General features: G+C 32.7%; 1 long non-coding RNA gene across 1 annotated transcript in view; it reads left to right on the forward strand.

Annotated features, from left to right (window-relative positions):
* The first annotated feature begins 460 nt into the window (after positions 1–460).
* LOC146999101 (uncharacterized) overlaps positions 461–26,462 on the forward strand; it is a 42,231-nt gene continuing 16,229 nt past the window's right edge. The window contains exon 1 of the long non-coding RNA XR_015040742.1: positions 461–26,439. This is a non-coding gene — a long non-coding RNA (uncharacterized LOC146999101). The remainder of the gene's footprint in view (positions 26,440–26,462) is intronic.

The raw sequence follows: 26,462 nt of genomic DNA on the forward strand, positions 1-26,462 counted from the left end.
CATCTGAACACACTAAAAGCCACACTCTTATTTTAGGAGATTATAAAAATTCTGTTGTCATTCCCTTCTTTCCATCAATTAGCTATAAAGTTGCACATATTTTGCAGAAATTTAACTTTCGGGTTGTTTATTCTCCCATCAATAAAATTCCAACTTCTATACTCAAGGACCCCATTCCGGATATGAATTCCTGGAGTATTTATAGGATTCCTTGCCAGTGTGGTTTAATTTACATTGGCCAAACTAAGAGAGCCTTAAAATTTCGCGTCAAAGAACATGAGGCATATGTTAGAAAAAAGGAAACACAGAAGTCTTCTGTTGCTCAACATTGCTGGTCCGAAAATCACACTTTCAATTTTTCTGCTGCCAAAATTATTCAAAAAACATCTTCCATTGGAGAACTGGATTTTCTAGAGGCATTTCACATTCATAAAAATCTTTCTGTTCTAGTTAACGATCCTAATTCCAATCCAAATTTGCCTTCGGCTTTTAGAGAAATTATGTTTTAGTTCTGGTTTCGCCAACAGATGGCGCCACTTGCTTATTCTTGTTCAGGCTTTCTTATCTTATCTAATCATTATTTCCTATCTTGTTCATTTGCGGTTTTGCAGCTGAAGATGATGGTTCGGTAAAACCATCGAAACTAGTCCTGTGAAAATTTTGTAGGTATAACGCTGATTTTTGTTGTTTGACTTCTGAATTAGTTATTGTTAAATCACCATTAAAACACTTTAATGCATTATTATTTAAAAATATTTTTTGTTGCTGAAAAAATTCTCCTGATCTTTGAGTTTAATGGATTGGATGTAGAAATATATGGAGTGTACCCAAAGTCTGAGTTTGAAAATAAGTCAGCCTTCACCCATGCTCACTTTCTGTTATCGACCCTTTTCTGCTTCCTCATTGCTCTGGAATACTATGGGTGTCGATGATATTCTTGACAATATTTTCTATATTTTTAGTGATAACATGGTTTGTTGTTTTGTGATGAAATGCTCTGAAAGAACTGATGTATCAGAAAAAAAAGTTGTTTTAATTAAAGTAATTTATATATTCCTTTCCATTTGCATTATTTCTGCTTCTTATGTGTTAGAAATTCTAGGCAACATTTAACGTTGGAAATAGGAAACTTGTGGAATTAAATGTTGTTTCTGGATAACACACATATCACTGGAGAACAGCAGTTTCATTGTCTTAGATCTCTCACTTGGTTCTGACTAACTTTTGGCCTCTGAATCCAAAAATAGTGTCAGTTTTTATTTATCAGGTCAACTTGTTAATTAAAATTATCAAATAAACTGTTCACAAATAATAATTTATTCATACCAAAGGCTATATATAGCTAGTGCAAATTAAATTTTGTTTCTACAAATAGTTAAGTTTTTTTTTTTTTTTTTTTTCCAAACAGTAAACATATATATATATTAAGGTAAAAATTTTCCCTTATGCCTTTTTCTAGAGTGTTTAATCTGGGGACATTCTTGCTTGGTGATGCAACAATAATAAGCCATCATATATGCATACCATCTACCTTGGTATCGTGCCTCCATGAACTTCAGATCTTAGTGGAATCGCTCACCCTGTTCGTCATTAACTGCACCAAGTTTTTTTGGAAGTTATCAGGATGGTCATGTAAAAAATACGATTTGATGTCATGTCCAAAATCATTAACCAGATGTTTTGAACCTTTCCAAAAGTTATTGGATAATTTCACGGTAATTTTGTGCTCATATATCATTCCAATAAAATCTTTGACAATGTTTTTGAATGCCAACCAAGCATTCTTTTGAAGTTCTGTCATCGTTGCAATGAAATGTTCATCAGAACTGTGAAGAACTGCAAAATGTCTGGACCACATTGGCTTTTATCTTTTCAAATGACAAGATGGGAAGTGCTGAAATGAGATATTTGAAACAGTCTTCTTCAGTTGGCAAAGCTGTAACAAATTGCTTCGTTTGATCCAGTTCTGTATGCAGAGATGGAAATATAATGTTTTTCTGTTGTCGCGCATCTGATATAGAATACAAGGTTAGCATAAATGATTCATTCATTTTGAAAAGGCTATATTTTCAAAAGTATTATGGGTACGCATGTGAAATATATATTAAAAGAACCACAAACTCACAAATTTTTCTTTTACTATTTCTTTAAGTTTCATGAATAAGTGGAATGTTGCTTCATCACTGAATATCTTGGTGGTGAAATCTTCATTCCCCACTATTAATGCAAGACTCTAGTTGACAGGTATGATCATCTGGCTTTAATTGTTGCAGGAGCTACACATGGTACGGTTTGAAATGCAACTGTTGACACGAAGTCTTCCACACCATTTTTTATGGTATTCGGAATATCTGGTCAATTGACAGGATGAACATCGGGAGAGCAATACTACAAAATATATGGAATGAGCTTGATTATCGTCTAGACATGTGTCATGTCATCAGGAGAGCACATATTGAATATTTCTAGAGGGTTTATAAACTTAGTGAGTTTGTGGTTCTTTTAATGTATCTTTCATCTCTGTACGTAAAATACTTTTGAAAATATAGCCTTTTCAAAACGAATGACTCATTTGTGCTAACCCTGTATTTGGATCCCAGGTTTCAAGTCAGATCTTGGTGGTCAACTTGACTGCATCAATTTTTTCACAAGCTCTCTTAACCCACATACACAAAGAACAGGAACACTTGGTATATCCTCGTTGCTGGTCACAGAGGAAACAGACCATTTTAAGGTCAACACAGATGATCCGTTGCTCTGTGTGATGTTGCAACAAATCAATGAACCTCTTTATGTTTTCATATTCTTTGCACAAACAAACTGAATGACCTATTTGGACTTCACAAGATAAATTTCCATAGTGGAGGAGAACACACTTCAAGCTTTGCCTTGAGTTGTGTTGTAGGCTGAAATTTCCAACTCTTCCGTTAAACGATGTATGTTATGACAATACATAAATACATCATCACTTCGAAAGTACTGCAGAAATGCACTTTCTCTTGATTGAAAGTAGGATACCTTAGTTCCTTTTTTAGCAAGTTTTTCTTGTACTTTCTTGATGCTAACAACCCTGAAGCATTTTGGATAGTGTCAAATTTCATGCCAAAATATTCAACTGACACTGGTCAAATCCCTTTTGAATGGAATCAATCATCTTCAATTTCAAAAACTTCGTCATTTGGTTCAATTTGATATTCACCAGAATCTTGTATTTCCAAACAGAGTAATTCTGACAACACTCAGAATTCAGCCGTGTGTAGCATTGACTGTATAGCTGAGAGTAAACTAGGATACTGCATTTTACATTTGTTTTTCTGGAAATTTAGAATGTGTTCCCTTCATCCACATTCGTAAACTCTCGACACACTGCTTGCACACTTTGTGAGGGGCCCATGATTTAACTTGATCACCAGTTCTCACTTTAAAATAGGCTTATTAACAAATATACCAATGTTTGTTCTTTGATTGGGAATGGTAAAGCTTCCATATATGTAACAAAACGAAATGAGTCTTTAAGCACTTATGACGTGAACTAACAGAGGCAGACATAAGGAAAGGTTTTAGTTCGTATATAAATAAAAATTAAACACTGCTAACCTTTTGCACAAACAAAAACTCAGACTGTATGTCAGAATGCACTACAGTGTATCAGAGCGACATATATCAGAGTGTCTCACAAAGGTAGCTCTGCTGTAACTGAACTAGTCTAAACAAGTATGCACCTGTAACTGGTCTGTGGCATGATTCACCTGGTGCCAACCAGAAGGTTTATGACAGCCGATAGGAGAGCAGTAGTACTTCCTATGATCCACGTTCGATGCTGCAAAGAATGGTCACATTCACATTAAGGAGATAAAACTTGATGTGGTTGTGGTGGGGGGGGTACTAACTACAGTTTTGAAATCAGGATGCATATTTAATGCTAAAACAGCTCAAAAATCGAACTCAACAGAAACTGTCTTACAGATTGTTCCCCGGTGTAATCTTAAAGCAGGGATCTCAAATTGGCAGGCTGTGGACTGTGTGCAACCCCCAAAGCAGTTTTATGTAGCTCACAAATACATTTCATTTATGTATTTGTTAGAATTACAGTGTTGAAAAGATTTTAGGGTTTTAGTTATTTGAAGTCTTAATTTACTCCATTAAAAATGAACATGTTTAACACGTCAGATAATTGATAAATGGATCAGTTTACAGTGTAATATAAATCTAATTCAAATATTTGAAGCTTTGTTAACTTTTATTCATGCTTGTCAAAAAAAAAGCTTAGTTAAAAATTTTTTTGCACTAAAAATAATCGTTTTGTTTGACAGCACATTTATATGCGAATGACTTTTTTTCACAATTGAAAATCAGTAAGAAAACAGCTCAGATGATGGATGAGCATGTACAATCTGCAGTGAATGTAATTTCTAGTAAATTTTCCTCTGAGACTTAAACTAAAACAGAATTGAAACACTATCACGTGTCAAACTGTAGTAAGAAATAAAAGCAGTATATAATTATTTAATGTAGAAGCATATGTATTTTAATAAATAGAAGAAAGAGACTAAATTGTCGGTATTTATTCTCATTGTTCCCCTGAAAAATGCTCTATGAAAAAAATTTAGGAAAGTTTTTCCTAATTTATTTTTAGTTTAAATTTAAGTTATTTAATGATTAATTAAATGTTAGAACTATTTTTAATATCATTTTTAATATTTAGCTGTCACTAGGTTTGAATTACAAAGTATACCCAATAAAAATGTCTTGCAGGTATCAAACTTTAGATTTCAGATAGAAAATAAATTTGATTTTTTTTCTTTAGCAATATTATTGTTGTTTACTTATGTTTTGATAAATATTTAGTAAATAAAATTTATTTAAAGTTTTTTTTTTTTTTTTTTTTATTATGAAAATTTTTTAATTTAATTAAAAAGATAAAAGTAAAATAAAATTCTGGCCCTGCAGCAATTCTCGGATTGTGCATTTGGTCCACATGCAATTTGAGTTTGAGGCCACTGTCTTTAAATATGGTGGAATTATTGTGTGTTGTGTTGCTGTTGTGACTTATCTCATTTGCCAGTCAGTGACATCAGAATAAGCCCACAAAATTCATTGTGGCAAGGAGAGCAAGAATGTGCCTGTCGTTGACCTGAGCCTGGAGCACTCTACAGGTGACAGTACAACTTTGCTCAGTTCTGCCCCCAATCCTGAAAGGGATTACCCCAGGCTTAGGTCCAAGGGTCACTCACCCTCCCTCCCCTATCACCAGCCTCTCAAGAGGACATTAACATCACTGCATATTTAGAGTGCCTTCATGCCACACAGACACTATACATTTACAAATACCCATGCCTTCTCTGGGATTCGAACATGGGTCCTTCGGTATCACAGTAGGCTCGCCTAACCACTACTATACCATCTGAGCAGCATAGTGAAGTTATGGGTAACTGAATGATTTTGGGGAAATTAAATTTGTGTTATTTTATTATGCAAATTTAAATTACTTAAAAGGAATTCTACATAAAATTACCATATTTACGTGTGTATTTTTCCACCTAGCCTTTTTAAGCACATAACTCTGAAAATTTTTAAAATATTCATGTAATTTTCCCCATTTCTTTGAGGTTTTAAAAAGAGTGCTTCCTTAAATTTTAAAGTGATTTCATCCACATAGTGATGTTTTTTATTGTCTTAACTAACAAAGGCAGTCCCTTCAGTAAATCTGCAAAGATCATGCCCTTTCCACTCACTAATAATGGTAATACGTATATGTTAATGAGTGAAAAAGAGTAATTTTGAAATTTTATGCATCCGTCTGGCAGATGCTATTCTACATAAGAAGTCATTAGTAGGCTTGGGCAGCTTCATCTCGTGGAAGATGTAAAAAACAATAAATGAATAGCACAAACACCATTCCTGCCATTATTTTAACAGGACATGCATTACTTCTGTCACCACTCGATATATCAGTGAATAAGCTGTTCAAAAACTGTCTCCAAAAGTTTTATGAGTGGGTGTCAGCAGGGTTATACCTAGAGACCTCCCACTTAATGATTGATTCCATTGATTATGCTAATTGATAAAAGAAATATAGTGAAAAGTTTCAAGAAAACATAGGTATCTAATGTTCTTGATAGCTCTGAAGATTTGCGGGGAAGACAAATTAATTCCAATGATGCAACAGATGACAATAGATTCCAGTAACATTGAATGATTTGAGGCCTAGGGAGTAGCAGTAGGAAACAATAACAGCAAGACAGGGAAGAAAGAAGCTGTGTTATTACATATTATAATGTAAATATTAGTATGAATTTTTTTTGGAATGTAGTTTCTTTTATATAAATAATATTGTGTTAGTAGTAGTTAATTCCATATAGATCCAGATGGTAATTAATCCACGTATGCTAATTTTTTATCACAACTCCATACATCTTAAATTAAATTACTGGTGTAATTTTCCCCTCTAAATTTTCATATGCTAAAATTAGTAAAAAAATTAAAATTTGATGTAAAAAATATGAAAAAAATATCTGAAATCTTTTAGATTTTATATTGCATCCAAAGGAGCATTTTTTTAAACATTTTGCGTGTTACCTTTATTTATTAAAAATCATGTTCTTTGTACTTAACCATTTGACTGCTACGCGGCGCAAAAGCGCTGCGTTCATTAGTCTCGAAAACCGCGGCGCAGCACTCTTGCGCTGTGAATTTTAGTGTGTCTTTGTTGCTCCGTGGGTGTGAATGTAGTCTGACCTCACGCATACTTTGTAACACGTGTGCATTCTAAAATAACTAACTGCATCGCGGTTTTCAAGACAAATGAACGCAGCGCTTTTGCGCCACGTAGCAGTCAAACGGTTAAACTATAAAATTCAGTCCAACAGCAATATCGCAAAATATTTAAAAGAGCATATCTTTAGAATTTCCGATACACAGTCTCGCACTGCAGATATTTTTTTTTTTTTTTTTTTTTAAATCATTGAGTTTCTTTATCAAAAAACATAATTGCTATACAAAATATGAAAGAGATAATGAAACAAATTTCAAATTCAGTCTTCCAGATGCCCATATTTAGGTGGAGACATACGTTATTAAAAATTTGATGGCTCTGGGTACTGTTGTTTTATCACAATGCAAGAAGCGTACATACATTTATGCAGATTCTTCAGTATTTAATTTCTTTAAATATAATACAGGCTCTAATATTTGGTGGCAGCGATTTCAAAAGTGATTCGCTCTTTATAGTGAAACGATGCAAAATGCCAAAGGGAAATTAATAGCCCTTCTGAGCTAACGCTGCTTTGGGCTAAAAAGGGAGAAATATGCTAGTTAATACTGTAATTAAAATTAATATTTGTATTGGGAAGTAAAATCAAATAATATCATTTTATCACAATGTGAGAAACATATATACATTTATGCAGATTCTTCATTATTTAATTTCTTTAAATAAATATACACAGGGTTCCAATATTTAATGGCAACAATTTAAAAAGTGATTCGTCATTTATAGTGAATTGGCGCAAAATGGCAAAATAAAATTAATTGCCCTTCTGACCTAATGCTCCTTTGGGCTAAAAATTGTGCGAAGGGAATGTGGAAAAGTAGAGCTCATACAGTAATTAATATTCGTATTGGGAAGTAAAATCAAATAACGTTTGTTATATGCTAATCCGTAGTTGATGATGATGATAAAATGTCAGTGAAATGTTTCAAGACTAAAAAATTAGTCTGTTTTAATTCGTATTTTATTATTTCTTTATTTAGAAGAAATTTTGAAAATTTTATTTTTTAATAATTTATTAAAATTTTCAGTATATAAGGTTTTTTTTCTAATTTCATTTTCACATTTTTCTAAGTTTCTAAATTGTAAACAAAAAATTTTTCTCTGGCGAAGTCTGTGTCAGGTGAATTATGCTTATTATATAAGTGGGATATATTTATATGTGGGCTTAAACGCCAAGAAAAAGTAAACATTATATAGGGATTAAGTATATATTGGTGCAAAGAGCTATCAAATAAGTTACCTTCCAAAAAATAAGATATATATACAGTACAAAGTCTTTAATCCGGAATGATCTATAATCTGGACCTCAAAGATACAAAGTTTCTACGCATGTGCCTAATACCTTCATGCATGCATATATGCATTTACGCATGCACGTTTAAAGTATAACGGATGGTATAAGCTAGGCTAACATTATCTAATTATCTATTTCAATTAATGTTGCAGATTGCTTTATTCCTTAATCTTCTAATTGGATCCGGCTTATTATTTTTTGCAGACTGTTAGAGAGCAATTTTATAAAAAGTGAGCTTGAACTTTCGATTATGTCAAAAAGAGTTTCTGATTCTGGAGGTGCCTACAAAGTGAAAGCATGTTTTGGTGTGCCACTTCCGATAGTGAAGAAAGTGACAGAGAGGTTATTGAAAACAAAAAAATTTCGATTGACAAGTTAATCAGTATTGACACAGCAATTACAGGACTTGAACAGCGGAACTTTGTAACTGAACAAGAAATTATGTCTGTTTATAGAATTAAAGAGAAAGTTTTAGCACAAAAAATGAAACAACTTGCATTGAAAGAAATGTTTAATAAAGCAAATAAATAAATATTAAGCTTTTTTTTTTCTAAATTTTGATACCCTTTAGATCGTAATTGCTTTTTTCATATTTTTAATTTTATAATTTCTGCATGCCATCTTACCAGATTTAAATTGATGATCTATAATCCTGAATCGCCGAAGTCCGTTTTAAAGACTATACTGTATATTTAATGTATTAGTTTAGTTTAAAGGAGAATTATTCTCACAGTTATTAGCCAAGTAAAGTTTCTGATAAAATTAAAGAAAAGTGTTAGTAATGAAAATAAGTAACAATATTTTTGATCTATTCTAGATTTTGATTTTGTTAAAATTTTGTGGAATTTTTTACCAAATTTTAATTTGTTTAGATTTTATCTGGGTTAATAAATTTGGTTTAATTTATTTTTGATCAAATTGAATTTTAAAATGTTTTAGTTAATTTAAAAATAGTATGTATAAATACTGTAGTTAATATGAATAAAATTGTTGTTCTAATTCTGTTTCATAATATTTTCTGAGAATTATAGTGTGAATTTCTTCATGAAGGAAAGTATTTGGAATATGTGACATGCCCAGCGATCTGTCTTATCCTTAAAATTTTATTTTTTATTTTTATGTACCTTAAAACATTCTGCTTATTGATATATAAATCTATTTTCTGCTTAATGTATCTTAGAATTCTTAAGTTTTTGATAATATGGATATGGTAAGTAGGCTGTTGGTATTAAAATTGCTATGCCAGGAAAAAAGCAAGTAGTAGAATCTTATTGTATGTATACAGTATAATAAAAGGAAGACGTGATTATATTTGCTGGTGGCTTGGAGGTACACAGCATGCGAAATTGAGTATATAAAGCTGCCACCAGTGACGGCTGTAATTGGCTTGGCATGGCAGCCGTAAAACATTCAATTCAAACTGAGTTTGGCTGATGGATACAGGTACTTATTCCATGTGGCTTCAACTCTATGCCAGAATTCATGAATCCTAGTGACTGGCAAGTGGTGGTGTGTCAATCATTTGGCAGTCCATGACCAGATGTTCTGAGTGAGGGAGAGATCTGGAGAACGTGCTGGTCGGGGCAACAGACAAACCTTTTCCGTATCAAGGAAGTTCACATTAGCATGGGCAATATGTAGTCATACATTATCTTGGTGGTAGATGGTGTCACCCAAGTCTTAAAGACAGGGCTTATCCTTAACACGGCAGAAATGTAATGGTGGCTGTCTACATTTCCAACTATGTGAACGGGGGGTGACTAGTCGTGGAACTAATGGCAGCATGCCAGGTGATGGGCCCACATGGTAACAGTTATAAGCTAGCAACATTTATTCTCCTCAGTGGCTTCACAAGTATATCCATCATGACACTGTATGCAGAATCAGGGTTCGTCTGAAAAAATGCCATGGTGCTACTTCTGTGGAAATTATTTTGATTAGTTGATAGATGGCGCTAGCGTTGCGTGTTAACGCGACGCGACGTGTCTTCTGAATTTCCATAGACTTTCCACCGGCAGCTCGATAGATGGATGTGTGATGGTTGGCACACTATTTGATTAGGAACACTTCGGTTCCCATTTGATTTCGATTTTCGATTATGAAAGCATATAGATTTATTTGTCAACTGAACCACCATGTTTGATCTATGATCTGTAAATATTGTACATATTAAAAGTTACATTTTTAAAGTGATTGATGTTGATTTATAGATCTTAGAATATTTTGAAACAACTTCCTGCCTGTGTCCAGTGTCATTGTTTGTTGCACCACTGTCTCTGTTGCAGCATTTAGGGAAGCTGCTGAAATGATCGCTGTGCTGACAGTCCAAGATGCTGCAGATATCATTGCACTGTATGTGTGGACACTTGTCATTCTGCACATGAACCAAGTTCCTGACTTGTATGTATGCCACATGGCTGAGAGGAAATGTCCGTCTTCTTGGGAATTAGTGGCCCAGGACTGCTGAGATCCTTCATGACATTCAGTATGGCCCTGCTGGACTGGACTCAATTCCATATTCACATGGCAGTCATGGTACAGTCAAAAGTCTAATCTGGACTCATCGGGACTTCGGCGATTCTGGATTATCTGTTTTTCCCGATTATAGCTCATCAGTTTAAATCTGGTAAGATGGCATACAGAAATTATAAAATTAAAAATATGAAACCATAATTTATGAAATAAAGAGCAATTATCATCTAAAGGGTATAAAAAAAGCTTAATATTTATTTGTTTACTTTATTAAACATTTCTTTCAACACGTGCATGCATAAAGCATACATTACGCATAATCGAAATTAGAACGTTGCAACCAGAAAACTATTTGATGTGTATTCGTCATATTTATAATGACGAGGAATTTGATTTAAATCATATCAAAGACGGAGTACATCGAGATGAAATACTACATTTAGTAAGGAACTATAAGAAAAATAAAATAAAAACATCTGCCCTGAAGATATGGATAGTGCTGACAGATCAACTTCCAGTTCATTGTGCCCCGCGACTTCCCCCCCTCGCACAGCAGCGTGAAATTCATAAACAGATTTCGGAATGGTTACAGAAACAAAGGATATGCCTTTATCCATTTTTTGCAGCAATTCCACTTTTTGTTTGATGGACATCGAAACATGCTTTCACTTTGTAAATCCTTTGGCAGCTCCAGAATCAGAAATTATTTTTGACATAATCGAAAGTTCATGCTTACTTTTATAAAATTGCTCTAACAGTCTGCAAAAAATAATAAGCTGGATCCAATTACAAGATTAAGGAACAAGGCAATCTGCAACATTAACTGAAATAGATAATTAGATAATTTTAGCTTAGCTCATACCATCTGTTATACATTAAACGTGCATGCATAAACATATTATGTGCGTGCATAAATGCATATGCACATGCGCAGAAAGTATGTAGCTTTGAGGTCCGGATTAAAGACTTTTGACTGTATAAGGTATTTCTCCCACCTTCTTAGCATGCCTTTGTGGTGTAGTGGTCAGCACGCTTGACGCGTATTCGAGAGGTCTGTGGCTCAAGTCCTGAAGAGGGCATTGCTAATTTTTTATGTCTCTTGCTTCGAAATAACCTAATGTCTCTACAGTGGTGCCTGAACTAAAAAAGATGATGAATGATGATTCTGCACCACCAGAATTCGGCGATTGGGTCCATTAATCCTCAGTCGCCTTTTAAAAGGGGAAGTATATAAGGTATTTCTTCCGCTTTCTTAGCATGCCTTCATGGTGTAGTGGTCAGCACGCTCGATGCATATTAGAGAGGTCCATGGTTTGAGTCCCGGCGAGGGCATTGCTCATTTTTCATGTCTCTTACTTTGAAATAACCTAATGTCTGTACAGTAGGATCCTCAACGGCATGAACAGCAATGTTGCAGAATGCTGAACTGCTCTCCTAGTCGTCTTTTCAGACATCTGTAGCCTATGGCTGCTGAGATCCTACATGCATTTAGTATGGCCCTTCTGGATACATCTATTCATATTTGCATGACAGTCAGGATCCTGAACAATGTGGGCAGCGGTGTTGCAGAATGCTTAACTGCAGTCATAATAGGCCATGATCTCTCTGTGTTTGATTTCTGACGAGTGCTGGTAAGATTTTGTCCTTCTTACACAAAGCATTATAAGGTATTTCTCCTGCCTTAGCGTGCCTTCGTGGTGTGGTGGTCTGCACGCTGGGCACGTATACCAGAGGTCCATGGTTCGATTCCTGGCGAAGGCGTTGCTCATTTTTCATATCTTCTGCTTCCCAAAAATACGTAATGTCTCTACAGCACAATCCAACCTTTACATGAACAACTAGCATTCAAATGCGGTATCTGAAAGAGAAACCCATGGTGATAACATCCTATTTATATGCAGTGTAGATGGTGTTACTATTATGTGCTTTGTGAGCATACCCTAGAATGTTAATCATTTGCATATCCCAGCATGTTGTACATTTTTTATACAAATTTGATATTTATTGCATGCTGCCTTCATGGCATAGCAATTTTAATAGCCAGCAGTGCATTTAAATGCTGGAGGGAGTAAGAGGTAGAGTAATTTAAACTGTCTTTGTAGAATCTAATTTTTTGAATTACTGAGGAAATTTCATATTCATTTTTAGAGTTTGTGGAATAATTTATTGCAGTCTTTTTCATGAGGTACAGAAAGTAATTTTAGAAGTTTTATTATTTTATCCAAAAGACAATCTTATTTTCTTCAATTCTAGTGTCTGGTTATTTACTAACTAGAGGCTTAAAAAAGGAATATCACATTTACCATAATTTTTTATTATTAAAGTATTAATTATTAATGTTATATCTACCTACAGTTTCATTTTTACTTCTGTCACCTAAATTATCCATCCATGTAATAGGCATTATGTTAAAACTTAGAGGTATGATGTTCATTTCATTAGTATTTTGACTATAATAGTTAATTGGAATTACAGCCCCATACCTGTCATTGCTATTTAATGTGCGCAAAGGCAGATCTTTAAAAGTTGCTTGAGTGATCGCACGGGATATCTGAACACTTAAAATAACAAACAAGTAGTCCTGTGAATTTTTTTCCCATATAGAAAAAAGTGAATAAAAGTTCAGTAATTAAACAATAAGTTTTTAGAGAAATTATATTAACTATTTTCACTAATTAACCGTTTGACTGCTACACGGTGCAAAAGCGCTGCGTTCATTTGTCTCGAAAGCGCTGCAAGTTTCAGTGTGTCTTTGATGCTCTGTGGGTGTGAACGTACATAGTCTGACCTCACGCGTACTTTGTAACACGAATGCATTCTAAAATAACTAACTGCGTTGCGGTTTTTGAGACGAATGCAGCGCTTTTGCGCCACGTAGCAGTCAAATGGTTAACTGAAAATACTAATGAAATGAACATCATACTTTTATGTTTTATTGCATGTTTAAAACAGAATGCCTGCAGTTTTAAAAAAGATGCATTCATGCCTTCTTGGTTCCAAAACTTATCACATTTTAAACATCTCATTTGAGTTCTGTCTTAAGAACATTCATAACATCTTTTACACTAAGGAGCCAAAACATCCTGACCACTTACTCAATAACTCTTTGAGCTAGCTTTGGCCCACTAAACACCTATAACTCGCCTTGGCATGGATGGCACAAGTTTTTGGTAGATGACTGGAGACAGGTTGTGCCAGATTTCTAAGCAGTGGTCACGCAAAGTCGAGACACTCCGACATGGTGATGTCTGAGTTGCTGCTCCATGATATCTCAGATCTGTTCTATTTGATTAAGATTTGGTGAATTAGATAGCTAGGACATTAATTGGAGTCCATCCTTAGGCTTCTCAAACCCCTCCAACACAATTCAAGCCTTATGACATGGGCCTTGTTCTGCTGGAAGTTTCCATTTTTCCTGAGGAAGACAGATGCCATTTAAGAGTGCATCTAATCTGCAATTATGTTCAGACAGCCCGCAGCTTTTATGGTCTGGTCTAGTACAACCAAGGGTCCCAGAGCCACCCATGAGAACATCCACCAAAGCATAATACCTTCACCAACTTGTGTATGACCTGCTGTACAAGGAAGAGTGACTGCCTGGAAGACTGCATACCCTGACATGACCATCGATGTGATGAATGAGGAATTGTAATTAATCCAACTAGGCAACTGTCTTCCACTTATCCATGATCCAGTCTCGATGTTGTTATGCTCATTGTAGGGGTAATTTAACAGAAGCACATGAGTGAGATGTCTGCTTCACAGTCCCATATCCAAGACTGTTCGCTGAACTGTGTGTTCCGAAACACTTTCGCTTGGACCAACATTGTATTGGGCTGTCAGTTGAGCCACCATCTGGTGCGGATTTTGCTGTACCAAGTGGGACACTATCCAACATCCGTTTTCTTTCATGATTTGGAGATGTCCAACACCTTGGCGTCTGGTGTTCATGTTCATTTATCCTCTTTGCATGAATACTAACAGTGGGAGATCATGAAAAACCTACCAATCGTGCAGTTTTGGAGATAACATGTTCCAAGTCTTCGGGCCATTACAATCTGCCCTCTACTAAATTCGCTTAGATCAGAAGCCTTTCCCGTCACTCACAAAAGTCAAGTGCAAGAATGGTTCTTTACTGACTGACTAACTGGCAGGCTTTTATTGGCAATGCAGTCCTGTGAACTTCTCCAGCAGCAGTGAAATACCATTCCCACTTAATCACATGCCCTGCACATCATTCAGACAAGTTCATTGAAAATGTGGCATGGTCGTAATAATTGGGATCGTCAGTGTATATGTAATATTTTTAGATTCCTTATGTTTATTTGAAACATCTGTTGTTGTTCTGCATAAAGCAGCATATAAGCCCCTTGGTTAAATTTTTAAATCTCTGATAATTGTTGAATACGATGTTTCATTAGCTAAAATGTTAATTCATTCAAAAATAGATATTTGCTTCTCTATTTGATTGATGAATTAGCAAGTGAAAGCACTAGGATTCAAGCTTATTGTAAAATTCAGTGCAGAAAAGAAAATTGCGATTGACCACCTTCTATTTATTCTAACAGTTGAATAATTTGCTGATATTTCAGTATTTTCCTTTCTTAACTAATATAATTGATTGCATCATTGTTATGCAGTGCTAAAAGCATAAAAACTGCTTTTACTTTCTTTGAAGCATAAAGTAATTAAAAAAAAAAAAAGCAGACATAGTGTAAAATATCTTTTAGAGGTAACAAAAGCAGAGAATTTTTCTTTTATTTTTCCCTGTTGTTCCTACTATTATCAGTTTTTTTAGAAGATCCTCTATAGTAGGTAACTCGTATACCAGTTATCAACAATCAGATTCCTGCCATATTTATACAATGATTGCGTTAATTTTTTTAGTATGTCAGATGGACTGTTACTGACTTTGTACGGATTATCTGTGTACTGCAGTATATTTCCATATTAGGAGTATAAAGGTTTTAGAGTCTATTGGTGCAAAAGTCTTTTATCTGTACTTTGCTGATTTGTTCAGCATACGGTGATCAAATATACATTGGCAAAGAAAGAATTAAAGTTTCTTGTCAGTAGTGATATACTCACCTAAGCTAGAGTAATCTTTACAGTTTGAAATAAATCTGTCAAAGAAATCTCTAATTGCAGCTGTTTTATCAAAGCTTTTTCTCTGTGACGTTTCTAACAAGTTATCAAATGCATGCAATGTAAAATAAATAAAAATCTCGTGTTATATAGTCATATGAAAAATTTTTGCATTTATAATGTAGAGCTGTATTAGAAATATGTAAATCTGTGCACTCTGCAATCATTGATAATGTATTATCAATATTCCAGCTACTAAATGGATCAGGGGCATTTCTTGCTCCTCTTGCAGGTCCTGGAACATGAATCTTAATATTATGTGAATAAAATCTTATATTTTGTCTAATTTTTTTTTTTTTTTTTTTCCCCAACACCATTTTTTTTTTTATCTTCTCCCACATAATCATCCAGTTCAGAAAGATCATTTCCTATTATTTTGTCATCTTTGTATTGCCTGTGGTATGTTTTCTAAATGTTTCAACATCAATGTCATCTTCACTCTCCAAAATGCAGTCTTTGTCACTTTCACTGATTCTAATTAATTTTGCAGTCATTGCATCTCTTATTCACATGGATCCCTTACGATATTGCCAAACTTACTGTAGCCACTCGTGCATGATTGTTTCGCACATCCATCCATTCTCGTTTGCACCAATAATTATATCATTACGAAAATCTCCCTTTGGAATAGTTTTTCTTTTAAAAATGATCATCGGCTTTAGCTTATCACCGTTTACGGCACAAGCTAACACACATGTAAATGACGTTCTTTCACGCCTCATCCTAAGCACAGATACAGTTTTTGCACCATTTTCATCAACAGTTCTGTTTGCAGGAGAGTCGAAAGCTAATGGTATTTCATCCATATTTATTATCCGTGATGGAAGAAGTTTTTTTGTCAATAATATCTGTCACATATTTTAGAAAAGATGCCTTTTTATCCTCCCAGTCCATTGGTAACTGTTGCCCAACTATTGTTCTAGTACGCACAGAAATATTTTGTCTTTTCATAAATCTGCTACACCAGCAAGGCCATCATTTAAGTTCATTTGTTTTGTCATAAATTTTGCTTGTAAGTGAATTTTTACACTCGAAATTGCCATTCCCTTTCCTTGTTGCTCCTTTATCCAGTTTGCAAGGTCATCCTCTAAATTCGGCCACCTTACAGTACCACTTCTTTTGGCTCCTTTCTGTTGTGGCATATTTTTAAGTTCTTCTTTTTCAGTTTTCCAACGTCGAATGCATCTCTCGTCCACTTCAAACTCTCGAGCTGCTGCTTATTTCCAATTTGTTCAGCACATGAAATTACATTAAGCTTAAAACCAGCAGTATAGCTTCTGTGCCGTTTAGGTGCCATTTTCAAAAAATTTCTGCTCCCTTTTTATTTAAAAACTATCCAACAAGTATTTGCACCCAAACTGATGGGATCTGTATCTGGCAGAATGCCAAGAAAAATCGATTCGTGCTGAAGGGGAAATACCTCAATTCGTTATTGCAACGCAGGTGTTGTTTGGCTTTAAAAAAAAATTGCTGTAGATTTACAATGGAAAAGGCAGGGGTGGGGAGAGGATTGGTCCTGGAAGATTCATCAAATGGCAGAGAAGAGAGACTATTCAAACTGATGAGAATGCTGATTTGAAAGAGGGAAGAATGTTATTGTTCTGAGATACCGTTTAGGGTGAATAAGGCAGGTAGGTCCGTTCAAGGGAAAGAATGTTAACAAAATAAAGTTCGCAGAAAGCAACTGAGTGGGTTTTTTTTTTTTTTTTTTTTTTTTTTTGTGTGTGTGTGTGTGTGTGTGTGTGTGTGGGAGGAGTGCAAATGTATGTACAATGACAAGGTCATCCAAACTATGTACAATAACAAGGTCATTCAAATTATGCACAATGACATCATAGCAAATATATATATTTTTTTAGTGCGCCTAAGCATCGCATGGATAGAAACGCCGCACTCGCTGAAAATTTCAAGTTTTAAACACGTAAACGCTGCAGCGTTTCTTCCAGAAATTACGGCAATTATACTGTTATATGCTAGCAGTCAGTTTCTCAATTAAACATTCTGTTAAGAAAATATCTGGTTGTGATGAAAGCTTTCCTTCAAAAAATTTTCTTAATAAAGTTAGGAAAACACAACAACATGAAAGCAGTATCTTTAGTGCAGGTAGTAATCACCACCCAAATCAATGTTTTTCTGCCAGCATTTTGGTAGTTTTAGTAGGCATTTGGCATAGAAACTTGGTGGTCGCAAGTCCAAAAAACAGATCAACCTAATTTCAGACATCCTGTGCAGCAGAATGGAAGATAACACCAGCCAAAAAAAAAAAATAAGAAAAGGTCACATGGAGCCAAATCAGGTGAATAAGGAGGATTTCCCATCACAGTAATGTTTGCGCTGGTCAGAAACTGCTTGACAGATAGAGTGAGTACGTTGTCCTCGTGCAACAGCCATCTATCATCACTCCACAACTATGGCCTTTTTTCCTTAATTTTTTCATGAAGTCTTTTTAGTACTTTAATGTAGTAGAGTTGATTAACAGTATCAAGAAAAAGAGGCACGACAAGAAGGTACTTAGGTTTCTGAAAAGAGGTTGTTATAAAATTTTCCATTACCAGTTTTAGTATGAAATGTACGATGCAGCTAAAGCAAGACCAAGAGAGAAAAAATGGGGAAAAGGTTGGAGCACCAAAATCTTTCAAGTATTTCTCCTGTAAAGGTCTTGATTCTGTTCTGAGAATGCTTTCGCTTCGCAGATCTTGCTGTTCTTTTTAATGTTATTAAAAGTTCAAATGCCAGTTTTCATAAGATAGCTATAATAATAATAATAACCTTTAAAAATAATAAGCTGGGTCAAATTAGAAAGTTAAGAAAGTGCATAACTATTAAGTTTTTTGCAGTCTAATTTTTTTTCTCTTCTCTGCTGCTGTGACTGCCAAAAAAAAAAAAGTATGAACACCATCTCACTTCACAAATATCTTTTGAAGCTTTACTTATTTTTTAGGGCAGATGGAAAAGTGTTAAGCCTCCCCCTTCACAACCACTTGATGGCCAAATGTGTGGCTGAGGCTAATGCCATTGGCCATGATGTGATTCCATAGCCAACAGGTGCTTGAAAGTGACACATAGAAATCTCAGTTTTGAGAAAAATCGCTTTTGCAACATACGATTTATTATTATTATTATTTTAGTATTACATTCTTCATTCCTAGCCTTTTGAAAAGCATTGCTGGTTGTCTGAAGATCTGGATTTCAAACTTGGTACTGCATATTCAATATGGTTCGATATGCCCCTTTTTAGTATGATAATATCTTATTTTTTATGTGTCTTTTTCTTAGATTCTGTGTCTTATAGAGTAAACATAATTTTCAGAAAGATTTTCATTTATTCTTCACTTTTTAAATTTTGAAAGAGTTTTTGCAGTGAGGATTTTTTTCAAAATGTTACAGACTTTTGTTTTGAGAATTTTTATATTTTGCACTTAAGTGTGTATATGATGAAAAAGGGAATCTTATAATTTAGTGTTAGATTTTCTATCAACCACCTTTCAAGGTTTCTAGGTTTCTGTATTGATTTTGGTGGGGGGGAGGGTGAAGGCAAGGTGTTCCAGTTGATTCTAATTTTGTGTTAAATTCGATGGTATATAGAAATTTTACATTTTCAGTTCAGAAAGTAAAACAAGTTCTTGTGCAGTAGCAATATATCTCGGTCTGTGTGCTGTTTCTGTGAATGTATAACTGTGTGAAACTTAATTCAGAACAAAATTACGGGTTTTTATTGTTTTAATTTTATTCTATGCTAGAAAAAATTGTATATTTTCTGAAAAAGATCATTATTGTAAATGATCTTGATAATCTTCATATTCGTATATCATAATCATTATGGAGATATCGTTCAACAAAATAATTTTCGCTTACAGCTCTGAGGAGCTGAAATAAAGAAATGAAGCTATCACAAGGTTATTTTATTTGTGTCAATTTAAAATTTAAAAAGTTGAAATGATGATTGTTGAATAAATTTTTTGATAAATTGCAAAATTTGAAACAACCGTGTAATTTTTATAAAGGGTTAGTATTTTCTGAATTTGAATTTTTCGTCAGTGTTAGTTAGATGATTATGATTATAGTATATTCAATACTGTATTCTGAAGTAGATGATGTGTGGAAGTAAGTTTGTATTTAATTTTTATATGAGACTAATTTCTTCAAAAAAATAATTAGTGATTTTTATAAGTAATTCCTCTTCTTTCTGAGGAATTTTTAATATGGAAGCAAAATTGCATTTTGATAATATGTGTAAGTTCCAGTTTTATTTGTAAACATTTTATTGCACTTTTGTTTTCATTAGATCGTAAGTATATGGGTTTGAATTAAATTATTGCAGAATTTTATTTTGTACATATGCATTACTTCCAATTGAAAATTAACTTTTTAATTCAAAAATATCAGGTTTGATTCATCTAAAATAGTAGATAGTCACATATTCTTCAAAATATTTTGTTATGTTCATTAATTCCATCAGAGTGTGTTATGAGTAAATAATAATAATAAAAAATTGCATTCACAAATTCCTTCTTACGTTGTTTTTTGTTTAATATTCTGTTCTCTGAGTAGTTAGCCAGTATTACAAATTTTATGCTTCGTTATAACATTATGAAACTGAAATAGTTTTTTCTAATGGATCGTAATAGTTGAGTATGTTACAAGAATAACCAGTTTATAAGAGCTTAGTGTAAGTCTTAATCATTTAATCTCTAATCAAGTGTCCTTTAAAAAAAATGTTTTTTTAAGTTTTTCATCATTTAATAGCATATAAATTTACTATGTTAGCATTTCTTAACCTATGGGAATATTACAATTTTTGAAGGAATGTCTTGATTATAACTATTTGTCACAAAAGTAAATTTTATGATTGCTCTTAAGCATGATAGATAATGAATTCACACATTTCATGACTGTGTTTGAATATTAGTATTCAATATTCCATATAAAAAGAATGGTTTAAACATTAGTAATCTTTAAATAAGCGAAATAGCAGTTTGAATTCTATTAATTTGTTGAAGTTTATGATGTCGAGTAGGTAGTCAATATTTAGTAATTATATATTGTTATTAAATTTGTAATGATGTTCTGAAAGGCAAATAAGATCCTTTTTAATTTGTAACTAGTGATAAATATTAAATTGTTTTCCTAGTTTTTCAAAATATTTGTTTTATTGTTTGTTACCACTAAATGTGTTTATTTGACTGCATTGTATATTGTGCTATATGATTTAAATAAAATTTCAAAAACATTTTGCATGTATCTGTTTAAATTATCCACATTTGACAAAATGCCCACAATTTTTTTCCTTCCTTCTTTTTTTCTCTCAAGTCAAAATACAGATTAAATGAATTTCATATTTGGATGGTTATTTGCGGATGCATGAAAAATAAGCAAAATTGATTGTTGGAAAAGTTGTTTTTATATTTTTTAAGGGATCAATTGTAACTTTATTTGTGGTTGAGTACTTTTATGCGTTCTTATAGATGTATATGTAGCTATTTAAAATTGACAATTACCTTTTTTTCATGTGTAATTGCTAAAATTAATTATGTAAGTATTGGTGCTATTGGCCATGTAATAAAATATTTAAGTTTTTTAAAGGAATGCTAGGTATTGTAAGTGGACTGACATTTTTATGTATTTTTTCCCCCAATTTGCTGTAGCTACTATTTTTATTTTGAGGATAGTTGTGTAATAGTTGTTAGTATATTGGGGTAGAATAAAGTTATATTAGGCAATCTTTTAGCAGGTTTGAAATCCATATGGCAATTAATGTATTTCCTAAATTTTATTTAATGATTCTTTTGAATTTCAATTATTTTTTCTATATGATTAAATGCATAAAGTTTTAATGAGAAAAATAGTTTGGGAATTTTTATTTACAGAAGTATAACAAAGATGCGAATATCATTAAACAGAAATAATATAATGAACCAGGGATGAGTTTTTGTTAATAGAAATGAATTTTTGTCAACACAGTGGTGAAAAGTGTGTGTGTGTTGGGGGAAAGATGTTAGAAAATAGAAATTACAGTAACTTTAAAAGAATTCTTTGAAATATTGCATACAGATGAAATTTTCCGCCACCAATTGTAAGCTGTACCTGGTTTAATAATACTGGCTGAAAAATATATTTTGGGAATTGGTGCCTCTTTCAAACTGGCTTTATTACATGAGGTATATAAGTGAGATACATATTTCCTCTAATAACTTCCAAGCACTTACTTGTTCATAATTCAGTAACTGCCTTTCCGAGTATAATAATAAATATGCAATTAAATGATATGGTAGAACTACTCGAATGAAAGGTATTTTGATTTTAACAATATAAGTCTGCAAAACAGGGTTCTGTATTAAAGAGCACAACTAATAAGAGACTGCTAATGTTGTGTTATTACTTTGTATGATATTCAAAGCATTTGCAACTAGTTTCATACGCAGATGCAAATTTTTAAAGTTACGGTACAGATTATAGTCTCTGACTGTACTGAGAGTATTTAAATGAGTTTGCAGTACGTAACAACTTTAATGTAATAGCTGTGGTTCTTAAAAAATTTTTTAACTTATCCAGCTGGTATGGCAAGATAATTGTGGTTTTATATAATTGGTACATTCTTTTAGCCAGGCAACTGAAACATAACAATTCCAAAAGTACTTTTCCACTTTTGTTTCTTTAGTTACTAATGATTTGATATGTCTTTGCCTAGATGACTGAGCCACTGAGCAGAACATCGTGTATTATTAAGTTTATCGATATCCCTTAGATCCTGTCTCATTATCTTCATAGTTTTTTATTTTCTGTTTTATACTGAAATATACTTTGTACAATTTTTAGTATATTTTGGCACTTTCCTATTACAAATTTATTATTATTCTTTTTATTTGTGTGATTTAGAATCTTATCTCCACAACATAATTTTTCAATGATCTGGATGCATGTTGCTGCCGTATTTTGGTTATTATAGATATTACTCCAACTAATCGGTCATTAGAGTTGCATTCTTCATCATTTCATTTTCTATATTGTTATGAATGTTGGTGGGAGTTCACTTGCTCAAGATTTTCTTGTTAGGTGTTTTATATTCTGGGCAGAATATTCTAAGGAAATACTTAAAGTTTATTTTGCACAAATGAAAAGGAAATGTTATGTCCGTTTAAAAATACACTTCATTCTTTTTGTTTGTTCATTTATTTATTCCAAGAAATACATGTCCCTTTTGTATCATAATCATATTTGATGTATGTTAGTCTTCTTTTAAGTTTAGTGAAGCGTATTGCAAATAACTTAAAATTTAAGCACATGATGGAAAATTCAGTCAGCTTTCAAAAAATTAATTGCTGTCACATATTAATTTTGTCAAACCAGTTTAAACAGGAAAACTACACTACGAATGGCATCTGCTTTCATTATGTTAGGTATCATTGTTATTTACTGCTGCATTCCAGTTTCATTGAGATGACTGTAACAGGAAAATTACATATAATAATGTAAAGAAAACTAAAATCATTCTGAAAATTTACATTATTTTTAATGTTTAAGCTGACTGAGCTGTGAGCTAGATGAACACTATCTCTATGACAAGAAGATTTTTTTTGACTATAGAACAATTTTCAAATTTAATGAATGTCCTACATAAATTGACATTAAAAAAGAAAATAATGTCATACAGCCTCTGACATAAGTTGTGCTGCATAGTTAAACTGTTATTTTATGTTGTGTGTGTGTTTTTTAGTATTTTCTCGTTTATACACAATTACTTATATTTTCTGATTTTGTAAAGGTCAAAAATTTAATTTGTTTGTGAGATAGTTGTGTAAGCCCTTTGTTAAAACTTCTCTAACTTGCTACTGGTTGCCAATATTACAGTAATGAAGGGCCCAACTTTTCAGAGGGCTCCCAAATCAGTAATTAATAGAAAATAATAAACACATCTTAAGAAGAGAGGCCCAGAATATCATGCGAGATGGTACTGCAGTTCATTAATGTTCCCCTAGTCTAAGTGACAGTTTTCTTAATTGATTTTTTTGTTGCATAGTTATTATGTTAATTTTTATGATGTTGGTATTATGATCTGTTCTTAACAAAATGTATTTGGAACATGGTAAAATAATACAGTGAATATATCTAGCTCTGGAAGAATTTTAAGGTAGAAAAAAGTACATTCACCTTCCCCACCAAAAAATCAAAATTGAAAATAATTCAGTATGAATGTTGTTTATTGTAGAATTAATTGGTATGTTTAGTTTGTTTCACTAAGCAGTGCCTATTTCTGCATATCGTATTCATACTTTGGAATAAAACTTTGTGAAAGATATTTTCAAAATTAAATATTCAATTTTCTCAGTTTTTTTAAAGTGATTGGAAATTAATTTTACATTTGTAAACATAGGTTGCTTTACCTTTAAGGTAAGCTTTGTGCAATGTGTTCCTTAAATTGTCTAGAAATATTTTTGAATACATTTTGCAAATGAAAGAAGAAAGATTGAGAGACACCAAAAGTTCCTTTTTTCCATATATATTTGAATTAGTACTAAATGAAATGCTTTCTATTCATCTTATGGCCACCACAAATTCTTCAAAAATAATTACCTCCAAGGAATCACTATACCATAAAAGATAATAAACTATACTATAAAGAATGGAGGTTTTAAGGAGGTTTCAAAAGCCCAGAATCATTTAGGAACTGTTCATCAATAATTAACTAATTAATTTCTTCTTTATATATATAAGCAGCTTAAGTGTTTGTCGCCGATAGTTTATTATTGCCACTCGAATGAGCGTGCAAATTAACGTTTCTGCAGTTTTTAATTAATATCTCAGCCGATTAAAGCCGTACGAAGATGAGAACGGTATTGATGGATTCGGAGAATTTTTTGGAATCCTAGGATACGTGTCTCGAAATTCAACTCGGTGCCGTTCCGTAGATATTCGAGAAAAAAGAATTAGACACATAGCCAAAGACAATTTCTTGTAAAACTTGCGTTTGCTATAAGTCTCAGGGCCAAACGCTTAAGCGTGCTGGCTTAAGTGTGTTAACTGAACGCAAGAGTTCGTTAGTTCCTGTTCAAGAGTTCGTGAAAGAATGGACGTAAAATTAAATAAAATTGATGGTCCTCTGCAAGACGAGCTTAAAAATGATGGAAGGATCTATACAAGAAATGTTGTGTACAAAGAGATCTTTGACATGTGAATTAACATTTTATTATTTAAATCACCTTTATTGATTGAGCTAGCGGTGGCTCTTAAGAATGCACCACCAGTGGTTTCCTTCATTGCACTCTGCTTTAAGCAATTAAGCTAGTAGAAGGGGGAAACCCCATGGGTCAGTAAGCAAAGGGACATCCCTGCCGCCTGCCCTGGGTAATTCAATTTGAATTAGCAGAATCCTTTGCACAAATAATTTTAATTACAATTTATAATATCTAGAACAGCGTTCATTTCGTATGACCGCCAAGCTTTCTAGTTATTCATATAAGTATTGTGAATTTTTTTTATACTTACATGTGTTAAAGTATCTCATAATCTCCCTTAAAATAATAATATATATCTAATCTATTTTTTAAAATTATTTCTTCATTTTTAAAAGGCTTCTCAAATTTTTAATTATATATGGCAGATTTAACGTATTAAGTCAGTACTTAAGTGAGAGAGTCTTAAAAAAATTTAAAGGGTTATAAAAATTTTGAAAAAGAAGAAGTTGTGAATGAAAAGTTTAAGTTGTGATGCTCAAGAAATTAGACACTTAATTGCTATCTCAGTAACTATCTCTTAGAGTCTATTATAATTTTTGCACTTACCATTTAAGCTTCCTAACATGTTCTTTCTTTATCTTATTATAAAATTGAAACCTTGGCAAAATATTTTTAGCTTCTTTTAAAAATTATTTTAGTTACTTATTAAAAAGTTAAGTTAAAAATTATTTTAGTTGTTTCTCTATATTGTTATAATATTCAAACCTTTTACTCTTTAACAAATTTATATCTATGGCTGCTTGAAAAAAAAAAAAAAACAAATTTATGTAATATGGACAAAAATACCTTCTATTTTTTTAATAGCATCCTGGACATACACTTTACAACAAACTGCAGTATTAAAGCCTAGATATGTTTTAAAGTTCAGGAAATACATTTTAATAAGAATATTGAATTAGTTGTATTTATTTATATAGTATTTTGTTGATGTCATTATGAGTTGATGGTATCTGGAATCTGAATTTTTATATTGGGAATCATTAATTAATCAAGATTGAATATTTATTTCTTTTTAAGGTGTTAAGATTTTTTTTTTTTTTTTTTTTTTTTTTTTAAACCTCTGTACAGGAAAATTGAAATAGTTCAATCTAATATGCAAGAAAGTAAAGAAAGCAAATGTGGAATTGAAAGTATAATTTTTTACTGAAGTTGTATGAATTAAGAATTATTAAAATACTATACTTGTAAAGGTGGAAACTTTCTACCTTGATAAAAACTATATTTAAGTAAAATATTACTTCATTTTTATTGCTCAAGAAGTAAAGGCTTAGCTTGAAAGTTGACTGTCTCAATTTGATTTAACTGAACTGCTTTCTTTGCTAGATTAAGTAATCTGTGATTTTAAATTGTAAACCTCTTAATTTCTGCTGCTTAATTCATTACCTTTATATAACAGGATTTCACTGTGACTTGAAGTTATGCTTAATCCTTTCCCATTATGTATTTTCATTTCTAATCTTGTTCTTAAAAAGAGAAGAAACAAAGAGGACAGGCTTAATTATCTTATATTCTGTTATTATCAGGTATGTTCCAGAATTTTTTATTA

Source organism: Stegodyphus dumicola, chromosome 1 (assembly GCF_044657685.1).
Source record: "Stegodyphus dumicola isolate Sdum_Otavi_A_Nest chromosome 1, ASM4465768v1".
NCBI lineage: Eukaryota > Metazoa > Arthropoda > Arachnida > Araneae > Eresidae > Stegodyphus > Stegodyphus dumicola.